The sequence below is a fragment of the Macrosteles quadrilineatus genome, unplaced genomic scaffold (genome assembly GCF_028750875.1).
Source record: "Macrosteles quadrilineatus isolate MER2022 unplaced genomic scaffold, UCM_ALF_1.0 Scaffold_2__2_contigs__length_208266976, whole genome shotgun sequence".
NCBI lineage: Eukaryota > Metazoa > Arthropoda > Insecta > Hemiptera > Cicadellidae > Macrosteles > Macrosteles quadrilineatus.
The window spans coordinates 30,332,488-30,351,636 of NW_026542595.1; the positions used below are offsets into that span (position 1 = coordinate 30,332,488).

At 38.5% G+C, this 19,149-nt stretch overlaps 1 protein-coding gene across 1 annotated transcript in view; it reads right to left on the reverse strand.

Moving 5' to 3' along the window:
- The window catches only part of LOC128987737 (homeotic protein empty spiracles-like), a 52,533-nt gene that overhangs the window by 11,127 nt on the left and 22,257 nt on the right, over positions 1-19,149 (reverse strand). The window lies entirely within an intron of this gene.

The following is a 19,149-nucleotide window of genomic DNA, read 5'->3' on the forward strand; positions in this document are numbered from 1 at the left end:
ACAGGTGTGGATTTAAGCTGAGCATGAATGCTAAGTGTAGAATGGAGTGAGATGATCTGTGTAGCATTGCTACTGACCAGACGTATCTTCCCAATAATTGACACTACTTAAAGTATTTATTGGTATTTATTGAGGACAGCTGGGCCCAGTTTCGAATCACCAAAATGCTATTGACTTATCATGAATTGACTATGATCGAATTTGTACACCATTAAACTTTTGTGAAAAGTTTAATTAAACTTTTGTTAAAAGTTTAATAAAACTTTTGTTATTAAAATCTGTTGGTCGTATTTCAAAAATGTCCAATATCCTTGATTTCGAGTTGTGATATTCAACTAAGTGTAAATTCATTCCAAGCGTATGCAGAATGTTACAACGCTTTCACAACAAAACAATAAACTCGGCTCTAGACAGCGCTTACCTCCAATACCCTCAAAATAAAACCCACTCTGTGTCCAATCCCGGTTAACAGCGTATTAAACTTAGGAATACAATGAAGAGCCGTAATTGTGGTAGATTTACACCTCTGCCTGCGCGAACGCTGCATAAACGTCGCGAGCTCTCCGCTAAATAAATATATTTAATAACTCTGTTAACCGCGAAGCAGCGCCGGATGTTGTCACTTTATGGCGTCGCTTTAAATCGATATGTAAATTGAGCTGTAATTTGGGACTTGATGTATTTGAATGTCCGGCGCGAGTTTATTGTTTAGTACTTTGCGACTTTACTGCCGCAATGATGGGTTAAGGGTTGACTTTGCGACTTGTAAAGTTGTCGAGACTGTGATCACAGGAACAGTAATCAGAATCACAGTTCTCAACTAACTTATTGTGTTTAGGCTCGGCAATTGGTTTTATAGTGACATTACATTTAAAAAGCATTTAGAGTGGGCACAATGTAAACAAATTAGCAAATACTGTATACATTTCGAAAAAAGTAATTTGTAAAATTATGTAATGAAATCAAGTGTTCAGAAAATAAAAATCATTAATTATACTTATAAAATAAAGATAACAACTACCCTTCCACACTAGGATTTACTTTATGATATTTCCTACTCTCCAATCTCAAAATAAATACGCTTGTTTTTATCCATTTTTAGTAAAGAGATAACTACTGTCAACATAGGACAAATGTTATAGGCCTACTAGTAAACTCCTGTTATCATACAATTAACATAAACATGGGAGATCAGTGAATCTAAGTTGTATGCAGAAACTGTTGTTTTAGACGACCAAGAAGTATTTTTTTGGCCAGTTATTTGAATTTTTTCCATTATAGCAGGAGGTTATTTAGACAGTTTTTGAAGTATCCTAAAATGAAATAGAGAAAATATCAACTTTGTTTTGTCAGAATATCGCTGAAGCGGCTGCAACAGTGACAGTAATCGCAGTTGCCCGATGTTTGATACGTAAACATTATCCCTTTAAATAAACGGATCAAGACTTTCTAGAAGCTCAGGTAGGGGATGTATTCTCAAATTGTCAAAGGATTAAACCACCCACGTACAAGGAGGCAAAAAGGCGTGAAAAAGCGGCACCGAAACCTTTATAAAACCTTCAGATTGGTTACAATAAAAAATAAACAACCCCCGTCAACGTCAGGGCGTGGGCTGCAGGGCGGGGAGTATTGTTGTCAAGTGGATAATAGGCTATAATGTGAGCTGTTAGAGAGGATAGGGGCTCAGAGGAGAATATCAGATACAGCTACAGTAACTAGACTTGCTGCGACTGGATAAAGTATAGTAACAGTATAACATGGGGACTAAACGTTGTGAGGTGTTGGTCTGATTTGGCAGAGTAGAAACAGCCCCGAGATCAAAGTGTCGGCTTCATTTAGGTAAGTTACGTACAAAAAATAAAATTTTATTTTCAGGAGTCGAGAAATTTTTAAGTGCACGACTGGTTTGACACTATTTGAGAATCGTCCGCTTTGTAAGTCTATAAAAATAGTACTTGAAAAATAAATTAATTGTTAAACAACTAAGCCGAGTAATTATACTAATGCAAAGTTCCAAAAGTTGGATGAATATAAAAATTTCAGAAAAAACTAACATTAATCGTAAAAGGTGTATCAGTTAGACCAAGAAAACGCAATACAAGTCCAGGAAAGAGTTTTTTTATACTGTATTTTTAAAATGTGTTGCCTGTGTGCAGTATGCAGTTGCAGTTTGCAGTGTGCAGTATGCAGCACGCACACGTAGAAGGGAAGATGGCCACTTAGCGTTGAGTGGAGGAGGCTCACCTCAGGCCGATAATAAACACACAATTTATTTACATTTGATTTATCGCCGGAGATCCGATGGCAGTGACGTATTTACAACGCGCGGCCGCGGCTGACAGCCCAAGTGGCGCGGAATGGACGGACCCAAATTTGGTCCGAAGCCTATTAGGGTCCCACGAAGCGAGAATATCACTTACAATCTCTAACAAGCTCGAGCTGACACTTTATTCAATCAACAATGAACACGCTGTGGGCACCTGTTCTGGGCCTCTCATATTCCGGCTGGTCAGTTTCATGGATTTTTCATCGCTTGTTTGCTCACTCGGGGGTTTGTTGGTTTTGACCGAAGAAATCTTGCTCGGATTCGTCCCGATGAGTGCTCCTTTTAAGAGCCTACCTTTTTGAACGTCTTGTTTGTTTGTTTAGGGGGGATTTTTTGCTCTATCGTAAACTATTACTGACTGAAGTATTGACACAGGTATTAATGGATTGTTTAAACTCAACTTCGACAACAGCTTAAACTCTACAGCAGTTCAAGCTCTTAAAAATATAAGCCGAGCTAAAATTATTTCGTTTTTGATCAACAGCCCAACAATATTAAAACTGGAAGCTGCTCCGATAAATGCAATACAACACAAAGTATGTTCAGTACAGTAGTAGGCGTGGCGTGTCATGCGCTGGACACTCACTCGTCCGTCGCAAAAAGCTTTGTTTCGCGGTGCAATTTAGCTGGTAATAGTCGTTCCAGTAATTGCAGTCCGACATGAAGGGACGTCCATTCAAATCGTCTGATAATAGCAACGTGCCAGCCTCAGCAAAGCCTTCAAATTAATTACTTCCTTGTGGGAACATTGCGATCCCCGTAGCCAACAGTGGAGGTGACATCAGACGGCGACGGTGGCCAAAGCTTTGAGACGACTAGCCCTGGTTAGGTTTGATTGTACTGTACATTGCCAACACACTCGGCCGTCACTCGCGGCCACAGCCATCTACCGCCATCGCATTGCCGGTGTCAGATTAATTACAGACTCCACGGATTTCGGGTTTAAACACCACTATTTTCCGCAATTTCTCCCGGTAGTTTTACCTAATCACCGGTATTTTACCCCAATGTTGATATGTGTCTATTTTTCAGTGCGAATGATATACGTGTGTGTTATTATATCCATCGGTTCGTAAGCCAGCTGCCACCGCCTCCTGTCTTAATTGGCTGATCAATTACTAAACACCGTTACCAGTAACCTAAGTGGTAGTGGTGTATTTGGAAATGGCTTATAAGATATTTGCTAGGTTTACAGTAAAATATGTAATACATATCTGACCCCACTCTCGATACTATAACAAAACACGTAGATAACACACTTTATAACAAGACACAAACTTTGATCTCGAGTTGGCGATAGCGTCAATTGAGAGTAGAATGTCTGCGGCCGGCGTGACGTGACGTCATGTAGTGGAGTAGTGTTGATGAAGGTGTGTTAGCATCATCAGTCTTGAGCGTGATCATCAGTGAACGCTGTCAGTGTCAGTGATAGATATCCGAGTTGAAGAGGTTTCATCCTCATCTGTCAGTGAAGACGTTTGCGCCACCCCTCATAGGCGGATTGTTGACTTTCGATCATCAGAAGAACAAGGAGCCATTTAGGCTAACTTTCTAACACTCCTGAGCCTTGTTGTTGCTGATATACACAATAAGCTGACTTAGCCGAGGGCTAACTACTGGCTAAACGAGATTACGTCTCGGGTGATGGACGGATGCGTGTCCATCATGTATGTAACGGACCGTAATTCGTTGATAATCATTTGACAAGCCAATATATTATGATCACAGGTTCAATGAAATGTTACGTTTAACTTTGTCAGCCACAGCCAAAGATGTTGAAAAAATGGACAAGACTAAAACATTGAATAATATGTTTAAATTTAAAATGTTAACTAAATGTAATACAATAACCACTCTAGCCATACCGTAATAATTACTAGTAGCATACTCTCTGATTGATCAATAATTGTTTGCTAAACATTCAATTAAAAAATATTGCTCCGATCCTGCAATAGGTTACAACGGAATTCATCACATCGACCTACATAGGCCAATCGTCCGGCCGCTTACGAAACAGTATTCATTTAGTCTTTCAAGCCCTATCGTACGTGTTATCAAGTTTTGTAACCCTTATCAATTATCTCACCATCTACAGGAATATATAGGCGACAAATGTGTCAGGAACATATTACACGCTAGCTGGACTCATTTCAGATAGTGCAGCAGACAAATTGGTGGAACGATCGACGATATTAGTCGAGCAGTACTCGGGGATGAGGCGATAGACGCTCAATATCAGAACATTTAGATAAGAGGAGACATTAATATTAATTAATGACAAGTCGTAAACGAAGAGACTAATTATTGGTATTAGAAGCAATCTAGCGAGGCGTTACGCAACACATGCGGGGACATCGAGATAAGCTACTATCGTGCGAGAGTGACGTCACAATGTGCGACAAGTCAATTAAACAATTGCAGTTAGGAATCACTTCATATTTAGATCCTACGCTGTGAGTAGATCATTGGTTTCAGTAAGAGCCATAAAAGTGATCTCTTTGCATTATACGTTCACCTTGCATTTACATTCAGCTTAAAATTCCTATTCTTAGTACATACAATAATACATCAATGTCTTGGTAAAACGATCTTTTGGCCACTATTACTTATATTTTTTCTTGCAAGCTGACCACTTCTTTCTTTAATAAAACTTTACACGACGAATTACTATATGATAGTTTAGAAAATGACATTGTAGATTTTCAAACATGTATATACTTTTTGTTGACAAAGCCTTATATTATGGAATTTTTGAAAGCTTGGAACCTTCGTATCAAGTAGCAGTTAGTAAGTGCTATGATCTGAGGTGTGTACCTCGCTCTAGGGTCGTGTCCTAGTTGTAGTTGGTTAATGACGATAACAATACACTAACAATCGCGCTCACTAAGGTACTTAGAAACACATCAACTGATGGACATATGATTGCGACGTTGCTCCTAATTAAAATACTGGATCTAGAGCGCAACCCGAGCCGTTATAATAACTTGAGTTAAACAGTATACTGTATTTTAACTCAAAGATTGTAAATTCAAGGGCCTTTGCTTTGTTTGTTTACATAGTTCGCATTTATAAATAGTTTTCAGTTTCCTTTAAACATTAATAATAAACCTATGTGTATAATTACTGAATAGGATGGATTTTAAATATTTTCTAATAAAACCAATTTAACAAGTTAAATCGTTAAACTATACTGGGAAACCGAGTTACGCTGCACTTAATTTAATCCGAGGTAAAAAATAAGTAAAGTGTACTAAAGTAGAGGTTAAAATGCAAAGTGTGATAAGTTATAGATTTTACATACGTAGTCAACTAATAATTACCAGAGCATTTGATAGACAAACAATAAGGACAAAATAAAAATGTGTATACTACTGTTTTGGAAGCTTCGAGTATATTTAGCAAAAACCAAACAAGAAGAAGAAAACAATGACAAGCCAGCTTGGAAAATACCTAGCTTTATTTTCAATTAAATGATTCGTCGAATAACATAAAAAGACTATTTGTACTTTTTTAATTATTTTAGTTTCTTTTATAATCTCTTACCTTATTGTATAATTATTATCGAAATTCGTTTCTCTAGCGAAAGATTCTTTTTTAATTGACTTAATACTTACTTAATATTTAATTAACTGTATACCCTATGGTTGCTTTAACCAAAGAAAGACTCTTCCACAAGTTAGGTTAAGATACTTTCAGTAATAATGAAATTATTTATACAGAAGGTTTTATTGAGATACACGATTTGTGTTTGTCGATAGCCTACAATGTAAAGATATCAAATCAATATATGAAAGATATGATGTATGGCATTATCAGTAAATAAAACTAACTTGGATAAAAAATAAAAATATCTAAAATTTAAGAATTAAAACTATAATAAAACTATAAACTGACGATGTAATATTTCTTGTAAAATATGTAATATTACAACTATAATAACTGCTAAAACAATTTAGTTTAACATAGACGGATATGAATAATTTGCACAACTTTATATCTTTTGAAGATAAGCGCCCTCGTCAACAGATAATTTGTTTCCTTCTGTTGTAATACGAATTTGTCTGTTTGGTGACATTTAGATACGTCACATAACTCAATGTGAGATTTTTTTATTGAGGATTATTATTAACAATACCACTTCCACCGTACATCCTACACCTAACGATAAATGGCCCGATGTGATTTATAATTGCTAATGTTATTCTGTAAACGTTTTCATGTGGCCCACTCGAGAAGCTTTAACCAGTTTTAAGCTGAAGCAATAAATACAATAAAAAAGGGCACGTCTTCAGTTTCTCTCATATTGTATGACGAAACGGTCCTTCTTTCTTAAATCCTTGAAATAGTAATTTGGTAGAGAATTAATAAAGCTCACAAGCTCAAAGAATACTAATAGATATTGTTCCAAATCCTCACCGATAATTTATGAACGATATGTTTATGTACAATTTACCCTCGATCAATCCAGTTTTTAAGTAGTTGTGTCATAAAGAAAATCATAGTACAGTAATTACAAAAATGACACAATTTAAGAGTATGTATGCAGAGTACCGGTACCTATGTATGATTTTTTTTATTTTACAAAAAAGTGTGGTTTTATCAAGTCATTTTATTATTGAACTAGATTCGTAACCAATATCTGCAAATATTAAATATTAAAACATTATAATAGGTTTTCTGTTCTGTTTATCGGTTAATCGCTTGGCGTCACAATTGAACTGTAACAGTTTTGAATTCATTACTTTAAAAGGGCTCTCGGATTTTTCGATTGACAGCATGGTATCAAGCCTCTTAAACTCATTTTCGACTGCTAAATATACTATTATGGAAACAAACGTAAAACAATATTGCAGAAAATACCACTTCAAGTTCAGATCATAACTCGCGACGATACAACACCTCTGTGGTGAATGCTCTTACCTCTCTCAACCATTTTAACGAAAATTACTATTCTTACTAAGATTAAATTTGTATACAGGGGTCAAGACTCTTCCAACAATTTGATACTTTTTAAATACTTAACATATTTACAGTGGCTTATGAACGGATAGAACGATAGAACGCAACGTTATTCAATTATTTTGTTCCTACTTCAACGATGGGTTATTACGATTTTAAACCTAGAAAAATCATATTCGTCGAAAGACCAATCTCAATCTGGGGAAAATCTGTTAACACTAAACCCCTTCCCAAAATATTTTCGGGAACATAGAAGTCCTCTACTCCATTTATTTTTTAAAAGTCGAACGACGCCCATAATAAAATCGAAATTGAATGTTGTGTCCATATGCTTAATACGCAACTCAACAATTAATTATTTGTGAGAATAATTGATTTAAATAATGGTCCTTTCTACGAGAACAGTGTTTACAACGTGCCTTGCTGATATGTTATTAGACAACTGTTTAATAATATAGAGTATTTGGGTGTAAACCATGGCATATGTTGAACATGTTTAAATATGGATAAGCATAATTTGGGTTCATGATAAAACGCCAATTTAAAGTTAAATCCAATAGTGTAAGTGTATTTATTTTCTTCCAAATCTCATTCAACATTGTCCACTTCTTTCGTGGGTTATATTGAATCCCCAGTCGTAATCGTGTACCTGTGTATGTGTGTGTAGTGCTAGTGTGTGCAGAGCCGGATTGCACGGCACGGCTAGGCCACGCCCCCTTGCCACGCCACGCCGCCTTCCCATTGGTCCACAAGTACACACAATATTGTACACTCACACCTTTGTACTCCTGTCAATCTCGCTTTACTGTTGTAGGTGTTTCACTCGTTGCTTTTTACTGTTCCAGTTCTTTGTCCGGTATTTTAGTGCGTTAGCTACTAATGCGCTGCCTTTATTGCTTCAGCGCATGTTTTGTTACATCCGCCAAGTCGTGTTTTTGCTCGTCTCGCCTATCTACATATTTACCCATTGTTGATGTTTCGCACCTATGAGTTAGACTAGAGTTAAAACTACTTTAGGCCCATGATAAAAACATCGTAAACACTGTAGGCTATACATACCTACATCAAATTCTGTATGAAAAAAAAATGTACATAAAAAAATGTACATCAAATTCTGTTGTTTTTTTTTTAGGTATTAAAACTCTTAGCAATGAATATAATGGTGCAATTAAATTCAGGGAGTATGTTTAATCTATGATATAATATTGTTCTTTTTGTAAGAGGGGTGAAACGTTTTATTAGCTCGTAAGGTCGTAAGTCATAGGCATGGAAGATTCATAATAAACCAAACTTAACAGCTATTTAAATTATTTAAATAAATAAATAAACCATTTAACCAACTATCGAATTTATAACATAACTGGTGTGGATAATGAACATAAACAAATGACACTACTGAACCAAATCCTATACTAACATTAAAGTATTATATTGTCTGTGCTAATACTGTAACCAATAACATCAATTGGACAGTTCCAATTAAATAGGCCTATTGTTAATTTATATTTACTTTTCGGGCCAGTGACATTTGTCATGTAATTGTTTGTGACGTTGACAGTTGTTTCTGGTTCAACAATTTTAGAATAAACATTTTTATCAGTTCTCTTGTGATTGTCAGTTCCCTGCAAAATCATCAAACATAGAAACTAGAAGTTATCCAACATTAATTGCATTTAGAAAGCATTAAATTGCCTGAATCTGTAAACGAGGGTTTTGCATGTCTCTACTGGTTGGGAATTACATTGAAACTTCACGTAGTTTATTAACAAGCCATTCATCAAAATGTCATAACGATCGCCTCGGTGCTCAGTGTCACTACAATGGCTGGTGGCATTATACTAATGCGAGTCTCTTTGATGGATGTTGCTCGGACAGCTCGCTCTCATATTAACATAATAATGGGTAAATAATAACCGGAAGCGAAATGTTAGGAGTGACGTAGTTCCGGATCAGCGCACTACTGCGGCTCTTCAGTACAGATTGATAGCGAGTAGCCTACAGCCGCCGCCTGTTTACCGGGACTAATTGAATGACCAGGAGCATCAGGTCATCTTTGGAATATTAACAAACAACTCCTGTAACGGGACTGTATACAGGGTGTTCTGGTTCATGGCCGGCGCCAACGACGTGATGCCCATCGACGATCGCCATTGCCCGCCTCTTGGGCAACAAATTGGAGCAATCAGGTGGCGGTTTGCATATTGGCATAACTCCGGCATTGTGCTGTCTGCCCGGCTCTGGACAAATTGCTCACAGCGCCACTGCCCGGCGATCCAGTACAATGGTCACTATTGGTCACAATTACTCAACTGCACCGTCACCTGGCAAGTACTACAACTAGGATCATTCTTGAATCAGAGGAACAGCGATTAAAAAAACAAAGCTCTTAGCTATGAGAAAAGATAATCTGCTATTTCCTTTTGAAGAGAGTAAACTCGTTTTCTATACATACTTAGATCGTCTTCTCCCTCGGAATAAACTTTAGTACGAACGCAAACACACTGTAGATGTAAAAGAGAGATTCCACACTGAACGACCACAGGTCAGACAGTCGGTGTATGGCTTCAGACTGAGAGGCCCGTTGTCGGGTAAGCGATTACCACGTCAATGTTGATACCTTTCTGTCAAAATGTGGGATGGCTAATCATAGTTTGAGGTTACTTATTTTGCAACAAATTATATACGCCTGCTATAGAAAGTGAGTTTGGCCCAACCTGTCGGATTGACAAGCAAGCTTGAAATCGACCGTTGAATTTCACGATAATCTAATCGAAGAAAATGTGAATAACTGGGAAACGTGACTGTGAGTATCAATTTCAGGGAGATTTTACTTAAATACGTGGCCAGTCCGCAATTAAAACATGCCCGTGCAACCCCATGAAGTAATTAACAGGCCTAATTATTTAATACACTACTACAGTTTAAGCCAAAGGACTAGCCTAAACAATTTTACTCGTACGTAGTAAAAATATGTTAAAGAAAAGAGGTAATTGATAATACATAAAAAAATAGAATAATTATTTTATCCAAGGAATTAATGGTGAATACTCCTTTAAATTAATGTATTTTTTACTATTTTACTTCCCTAATTTCGAAAGCCAATCAGTTTGGTAATAGGCCCACCCGCTGTTATTACTTTGGCACGCGTGATGGTTTGCTAAACACTGCTGAATGTCGGGGCCCCGCAGAGATAAGTGATAAGCAGTGATAACAGTGTTAATGGGGCAATGATGGCACAGTGTGTCCTGTGGTGATAATGTTATCATAACTCCCGCTGCTCTACCACACTACTGTGGACTGTGGTCAATGATGGTCACGTAGGACCAACGCCTTTACCTTCCGGCGATAAATAGCCAACTGGCACAGACAACACAGTGCTGTAAACCCCGCAACACGTTAATAAAAACTGTCATCGGTGGCAATTTATGATTAAATCACAGACAAGCGCATAACATAGTAGAGTTTTATAGTTCAGTCAAAATATCTATATTTATGACCCAATTCCGAATAAATCAAAAAGTTTTGAAACTTTGCACACATATGTCTAGGTACCTAGTGATTATTATACCAAAATTCCCCATAAACGTGATGCGAGCACATAAACGTGGCAATTAGCGAAAACAGGGCACGTTTTGTTTTTGGCTAAAATCTCGAGAACCGTTGGTCGTAGTTAAAAGTGGCTACATACTATATGAAAAATTATTAGATTTCCAATATAAATTATATTTACACTTTTATTTTATTCCAAATGGTTACCGAGCTTTAGGGCTTTAGAAATATGGCGTTTTTCCTCAAACTGTCTGTACTTTAGTTTGCACCATTGTCCGCACCCCGACAGTTAAAAAACGACATATTTCTAAAGCCCTATAATTCGGTAAACATTTGGAATAAAATAAAAGTGTAAATGTCAATTCTGTTGAAAATTTAATGATCTTTCATTTGGTATATAGCCACTTTTAACTCCGACCAACGGATCTCGGGATTTGGATTTAGCCAAAAACCAAAGAAGGTGCCCTGTTTTCGCTATTTGCCGCTAGAGCTCGCCTCATATGTATGGGGACTTTAGGTATGATCTTCTCTAGGTACCTAGAAATAAGTGTGCAAAGTTTCAAAACTTTCGGATTTTTTCGGAGGTTAAACTCGTTTTTGACTGGACTAAGCAGAGATTGACATTGCAGCAAAAAAACAATTTTTCACCTGCTGCAGATAGAGTTACCTAAGCTTTCACCCTGAATTACACTTTCTTCCACGATATATGCTATTACGTACAGCCATCGACTATTTATCAATGGGCAAAGGTACAGCGTAGTGAAACATGTGTAAACGATATGATTTAATGCAGGCTATATCCTATAGTTTTTTTAACTATTCCCACCTTGAGTTCGGGAGTAGTTACTGGGATAAAAGACACCCTTAGAAAGAAACACACAGACAAGCACGATCTAAAAACTATTTTCATGGTACATAATGAAACAGTATTTGTAGTCTATTGCGCTACTACTGTATACTGTATAGTAAAACGTACTTTTTTGGCTTTACCCAGCTTAAACATACAGTCCACAACTTGGCCCCCATAATCTGTACCGGGTTTGCGTGTCTAGCCAATATCACTTACAGCCGACACCCACTCGACAATTGAGGGTTGCCTCCCCCCCTCCCCCTACCATCCCACATACCCCCCGCGTGTCTCTTATCAACCTTCTCACATTTCAGGCTAATGGTTTCATCACAGGCTAGATGCGCTGTGATAAGAGCCAAATTAACCCCTGACATCCAAATTGACTGTTAAAGCTTGTAAGGGTTGTGTCCTGATAGCGCGGTCGTTGGAAACAATTTACTCACTAGAGTCTTGTAACAAACTGGCTCCAAATAGATACGAGGGATGGTTCCCCTTCGTTGTAGAATGACCTGTGTTATCTGCTTTCATTTGGTGATATGATGAAGTATCAATCTCGCTATACGTAAGTAGTGATTGAGAAATCAAACTTACAGATTCCAATGGATCTACTAATTACATTTAAACGGAACAAGCTTGAGAAATCTTTTAAAATCCCCGAAACATTAATCTACAGCACGATAGATTCTGAAGCGGGATTTCTATCTACATTTCACATCGAGCCAACTTGTGGCCCTGAGTCAACACCAGACAAAAAGTGAGCCAAATGATGAGTCTGAGGTTTTATAAAACAAACGAGGAGAGATGATCGATGAGGCTGTGGGCTGATTGAGAGATAGTGCCTCGCCTAGAGAGGACAAGGCATTACCTAATGAGAGGCTCAGGTTGTATGAGGGTGGGCAAGGCTCGCATCTCTCAGTCTCAGTCTCATGAGCACCCTACAGTAGAACACTACATGTACAAAACTGAATACTTGACCAATCTTGCTGTAGTGCAGTTCTCCTAGAGTAGGTTCCCTACCCGAGGAGAACTGCACTACAGGATAATAACTTTGTGCAATGAAAATGTTACAGTGTTCATGGTACGGACCCGTTGCTGCTGGCACTAATGGTTCGACTTGGTCTAAGATTTATGGGACCCAACATCGATTAGAACTGGGGACGATTAGAAGGAGCCCCCTGGTGTGCGGGGTTGGTAAACGGCGTGGGATTCTGTCAATAGGCAACACTCTGGAAACCTGCTGTCTCATGACAACTTTATAAACATTGCCTCCAGATAGGAATTTTCAATTTACTAGAAGATTAGTTAAAAAGAAAAAACCACGTCTAAGTAAACCTGCACCCTACGTACAAATAAAGCCCAGTTTATGGATCCTATTTGACTTGTTATTGTCACACAATAGAATATATAGGGAGGCAACATAATATATTCTAATAAGAATAGACTTATTAGAATAGACCTATGTACTGTGTACATTACTGTGTTTCATTCCTTAAAGGAGGGCCTGATACTATCCTGATGTCTCTTGTACTGTACATGCGTCCAAAGCAAACATCACGCGTTCCCTCGAGTGAGAAGATTAAGTCATAAATAAGCTGGCGTGTTTACTGGTAATTTGGGTAGAAACGGTGTTCCTTAACCACCCGCAATAAATTCGGGGCCCGTGGAGCCATAAAGGAAAGCGGATAGAGCGTCCAGCCTTATCTCCAGGACATCACGATCGCGGCTATAATTACAGGTGATAAATAGTGACTAATTCCAAATCGCCATCATGCTAATAGAGTTAATTATACCTCCACAGGACAATTAATTAGGGAACTTGTCGGAAACAATTAGGTCCATTGTTGTACTCCCTCCTCCCGACCTTCTGTCAACAATTGCCCCCCCCCCTATTTTTAACACACTCCTTCCCCCACCACCGCACACTGTCAACGATACAAACTCACCATTTTATAATAGGTTATTCAGTTTCCACAACAATCATATGGTCAGTAACCGAAGCATAGAGATTTCCGTTTAGTTTGATTTATGACATGTCGTGTGAGTGATTGGCGAGACAAACAAAATTGTCACTTGTTTGTTAGCATTGAAACATTAACGCCTAGCCAACGATCGAACTATACATGTGCCAAGTCAGAGAATCAGTTTTGAACAAAAAATGCTATTCTTTTGTATATACCGCAAATAAAACAAGAATCACTATTCAAATAGCCGAAATAGCTCAGCACAAACAGTTGAGCGTCGCGATCAGCCTCCTACACCTCGGCGATCACCGGTGAAATGGCGAATGGCGTTTTATAGACATTCACTTGGAGCATTTGATTGGTCGTGCGATATGATCTAAACTGTAACAGTGAATCAAGCCTGTCCCACGTCTACGAGGCGCAGACTTCGTGGGCGAAACATCGCCTAGACACCGCACATCTGGGCGCTGGCCTGCAAGTTCTACTCATTATCAGCCCCAGCCAGAAAGTTAAACTAATACTCTATTATATACCAACCCTCAACCCTTATTGAAGGCCAGTAGGATGTCCGCCCGACATCAGTCCATGCTCCTGCTTGGAAATCTGCCCTCACTCATGTTTTTATGGAACTTCAATACTTTATTTCAATCTTCACTATGGTTTATGTTTATAGAGAAGCGTTATTTTATCAATAATGTTATATGATTTCCATTGTTGGCATAAACAACGCTTTTTCAGATACAGCTTTAAATAATAACTGTATCCCTATGCGAAAAAAAAAACAGGTTCCATAGGGGTCATACGGATTTTCTAGATATGCAATATGCTATAGGAATTCACTCAAATCTCTACCAGTCAGTCAGTTTCCATACAGCACATTATGGGTTTATTATGACTTTAAAAATCTAAAAGTAAATCCTTTTCTGCTTATTATGTAAATTTTTTTCGCCATTCTAGATTACATTCTATATGAAGCACATCGGACCAGGTTGACCGTCAGGTATTAAATTCCAATTTAGTTATAAATATAAATAATTAGTCTTGCTTTTATAAAATACACACGCGTAGAAATTCTGTTCTAAAGATGTTGTATAATTGACCGAATAATGAAAGCGAAGAGTAGATCCTCGCGGGGTATCAGACACATCGGTCGATTTCTCAAAAGTAGTACTCGACGTGGACTGATGAAGGTTGCTAAGCCAAAGGTATAATTAATATAATTTACCCTAAACAGAGCCTCAACATATTAATCCATCCGAACTCATTATTAAGGTCATAAATGAATCAGATGTAATTATGAGGAGTAAGACTCATTTTGGTGTCATAAGAAAATCCTTAATTACCACATATCAAACTACCATCGACACTACACCACTAAGGAAGGCGCAGTACGTATACTCTAAAATATTAAATTCTTATACCTTGTTTTTAACTCGATATTTAGAGATTCGTTAAGTGGGTTGCCTCTGAGAGTTAATTATGAATGTACTGTGCCAGCGCTAGGGATAGAGACGTCCACGTCTTGCACAGGACCGACTGTAGGATGGGAGTTATAGTTCTCACATGTCGTGCTGTTCAGTGCTATGCATCACTGCCTAATAATGCCGATTTAATCTGCATATACCTCGTATAGTCGCAGATTTATACTTTATGTCCCGACAGTTTTGCGCCTAGAAGTTATTTAGCATGGTTGATTTATGTACGTATTTGATTTGACTTCAATATACCATAAATCCCGTGTAATTTGGCTTTTTCCCTTTGTTTAGCAGTCGTTCTTCTTACCTTTCCAAGTAGGTGTAGATATACATGTTCTGGCTAGCTAGTTAATTTTCGTGATTTATGTTTTCCTGTTCACTAATCTTCATCCATCCTGTTTACTTTGTAGCTTTGTCTTTAACTTGGAATGTTGTTGCATTAGTGTAAAGATATTAATAATACAAAGTATGTTAATTAGTAATTAGGTTGATTTTTTCATAATAAAAGCTTTTCGAAGGTGTAATTTCTTTATTTTAAGGAATTTGAACGGTTTATTTATATGCTTCATACATTGTTCCTGGTTAAAACTTCGTGTTAGATAATTGCTGTAGAATAATGAAATACCACTTTAGGCCTATTCTTTAATGTCTAACTTGAAGTATGCAACTGCTAGGTTACACAAGCCACCACACCCACCCTGCAATAATTTTCCCTTAGTTATTCGGTTTAGATAACCACTGTTGTGCTTCTAAACTTAAATTCCTTATGTATTTTTTTTTCTTTATTAGTCATAACAATTTTATTGCGTTGAGCAACCCATAAGCAATTTATATAAATTTTGTACTGCATTCAAATGGACTAATGGAATTTTTTACATAATTTGAGCGTTACAAGCTTTTTTCAAAAAATATTCTCCTCTTACGTACTTGCTCATTGTAATGTGTTGGATAGACGAACCGACTACTTTCAAAGTAGGGGTGGCAATCAAAGTAAATGCTTAAACATGTTTATTTAATATTGATATCTAATATGTTAATATTTAATTTTAATACTTTCAATAATATTAATATTAAGTATTTAAAGAGGAATTCAAACATTTTAAACAAAAATAGCATTAGGGATACATTATTTTGACCGAGTCTAATCTCATGCCTTTTACTACTAGGCTACAAACTTAAAAAAATCGTAAACCTGATAGGAAATTGCACATTATAGCATTCATGTTATGAAATAACATCCGCAACAGCAATCAGAAAAATACAACAGAGCTAATAAGAGACGAAGATAAAAACGATGACGGGTGGAGTTGAGAGTTTATCTCATCATAAACAAGCAACTGCTTCTCAACACCCGAGCCGACTAATTTGTTCAGGAGCTCTTAACAAGGGCGCGAACGTGAACAGCAGCAGACTTTCACCTGTCTCAAAAAACGAAAAATAGATTGAACACCAATTAGGGTCTAAACGAGATCACTATACTCCCATTAAAACACGCGGACGAGCAATTAAAAGCGGAGTTGCAAAAAGTGCAAACAAGCTTTAAAAATCTCATAACAAGGTGATAATCGCGTTCATTAAGACTGGAGATTTTCTCAGGGTCTATAAAATCGCAGAGCGACGATCGCCACTCTAAATTAAGCAAAAATAAACATGTTACCGCGACTGGCGTGGGACCGACGATAAATTTCGTCCAAACAGAGACCTCTGGAAAATATTCGAGAAATGCCGAGCTAAAGCGCCGAAAAGCTGGATCGTTGTGTTTTTGTGGCGTCGACTCCGACTTGTTAATGTATAATGCAGGTAATCGGCGTGCTCTCGAATTCTCCGGTTTTTACAGCTCGGTTGGCCCGGTACAGGCAGCGACAAGAGTCTCTTGTTATCTGATTGTAAAGGTAAACCTCGTCAGTACAGTCTGCACCACGAGTGTTTGTATGAATGAGGCGATGATTCGTTATGGTATATGACTCCCGACATTCGTGAATGGGTTATCTCGTTGTGGGATCATTATTTCCTTCTATGCTTCATCTCCAATCACACAGTATAAACACTTTAGTTTCCAAGCAGTACGTAAAACAAAGACAAGTTATTGGTGGAGTTAAGAACACAGACATGCTCAGTCGATACCAGTATATATGTGGAGGATTTTTGATATCAAAATCGATACCAGAATCCACGGTGTAGAGTTCTTCTCACAACACAGTCATACCCAGTAGATACCAGAATATACGAGGTGGAGTTCTGCTCATAACACAGTCATAACCATTCGATACCAGAATCTACGGGGTGGAGTTCTGCTTTCTGCTCACAACACAGTCATAACCATTCGATACCAGAATCTACGGGGTGGATTTCTGTTCACAACACAGCCATACCCAGTCGATACCAGAATCTACGAGGTGGAGTTCTGCTTTCTGCTCACAACACAGTCATAACCATTCGATACCAGAATCCACGGTGTAGAGTTCTTCTCACAACACAGTCATACCCAGTCGATACCAGAATCTACAGGGTGGAGTTCTGCTCATAACACAGTCATAACCATTCGATACCAGAATCTACGGGGTGGAGTTCTGCTTTCTGCTCACAACACAGTCATAACCATTCGATACCAGAATCTACGGGGTGGATTTCTGTTCACAACACAGCCATACCCAGTCGATACCAGAATCTACGAGGTGGAGTTCTGCTTTCTGCCCACAACACAGTCATAACCATTCGATACCAGAATCTATGAGGTGGAGTTCTGTTCACAACACAGTCATACCCAGTCGATACCAGAATCTACAGGGTGGAGTTCTGCTCACAACACAGTCATACCCAGTCGATACCAGAATCTACGGGGTGGATTTCTGTTCACAACACAGCCATACCCAGTCGATACCAGAATCTACGAGGTGGAGTTCTGCTTTCTGCTCACAACACAGTCATAACCATTCGATACCAGAATCTACGGGGTGGATTTCTGTTCACAACACAGCCATACCCAGTCGATACCAGAATCTACGAGGTGGAGTTCTGCTTTCTGCCCACAACACAGTCATAACCATTCGATACCAGAATCTATGAGGTGGAGTTCTGTTCACAACACAGTCATACCCAGTCGATACCAGAATCTACGAGGTGGAGTTCTGCTCACAACACAGTCATACCCAGTCGATACCAGAATCTACGAGGTGGAGTTCTGCTCACAACACAGTCATACCCAGTCGATACCAGAATCTACGGGGTGGATTTCTGTTCACAACACAGTCATAACCATTCGATACCAGAATCTACGAGGTGGAGTTCTGCTCACAACACAGTCATACCCAGTAGATACCAGAATCTACGGGGTGGATTTCTGTTCACAACACAGTCATAACCATTCGATACCAGAATCTACGAGGTGGATTTCTGTTCACAACACAGTCATACCCAGTCGATACCAAAATTTACGGGGTGGAGTTCTGCTCACAACACAGTCATACCCAGTAGATACCAGAATCTACGAGGTGGATTTCTGTTCACAACACAGTCATACCCAGTCGATACCAGAATCTACGGGGTGGATTTCTGTTCACAACACAGTCATAACCATTCGATACCAGAATCTACGAGGTGGATTTCTGTTCACAACACAGTCATACCCAGTCGATACCAAAATTTACGGGGTGGAGTTCTGCTCACAACACAGTCATACCCAGTAGGTACCAGAATCTACGAGGTGGAGTTTTGCTCACAACACAGTCATACCCAGTCGCTACCAGAATCTACAGTGTGGGGTTCTGCTGACAAAACAGTCATACCCAGTAGATACCAGAATCCACGAGGCGGAGTTCTGCTCACAACACAGTCATACCCAGTCGATACCAGAATCTACAGTTTGGGGTTCTGATCACAACAAAGATTCACCTAGTCGATAGTAGAATACACAGTGTGGGGTTCTGATCATAACACAGCGGGTACGCGTCTAATTGGCACCGCGTCAGATTGGCACCGCGACAGATTGGCACCGCTCCTAGAGGTGCCAATCAGTCGTAACAGTACACG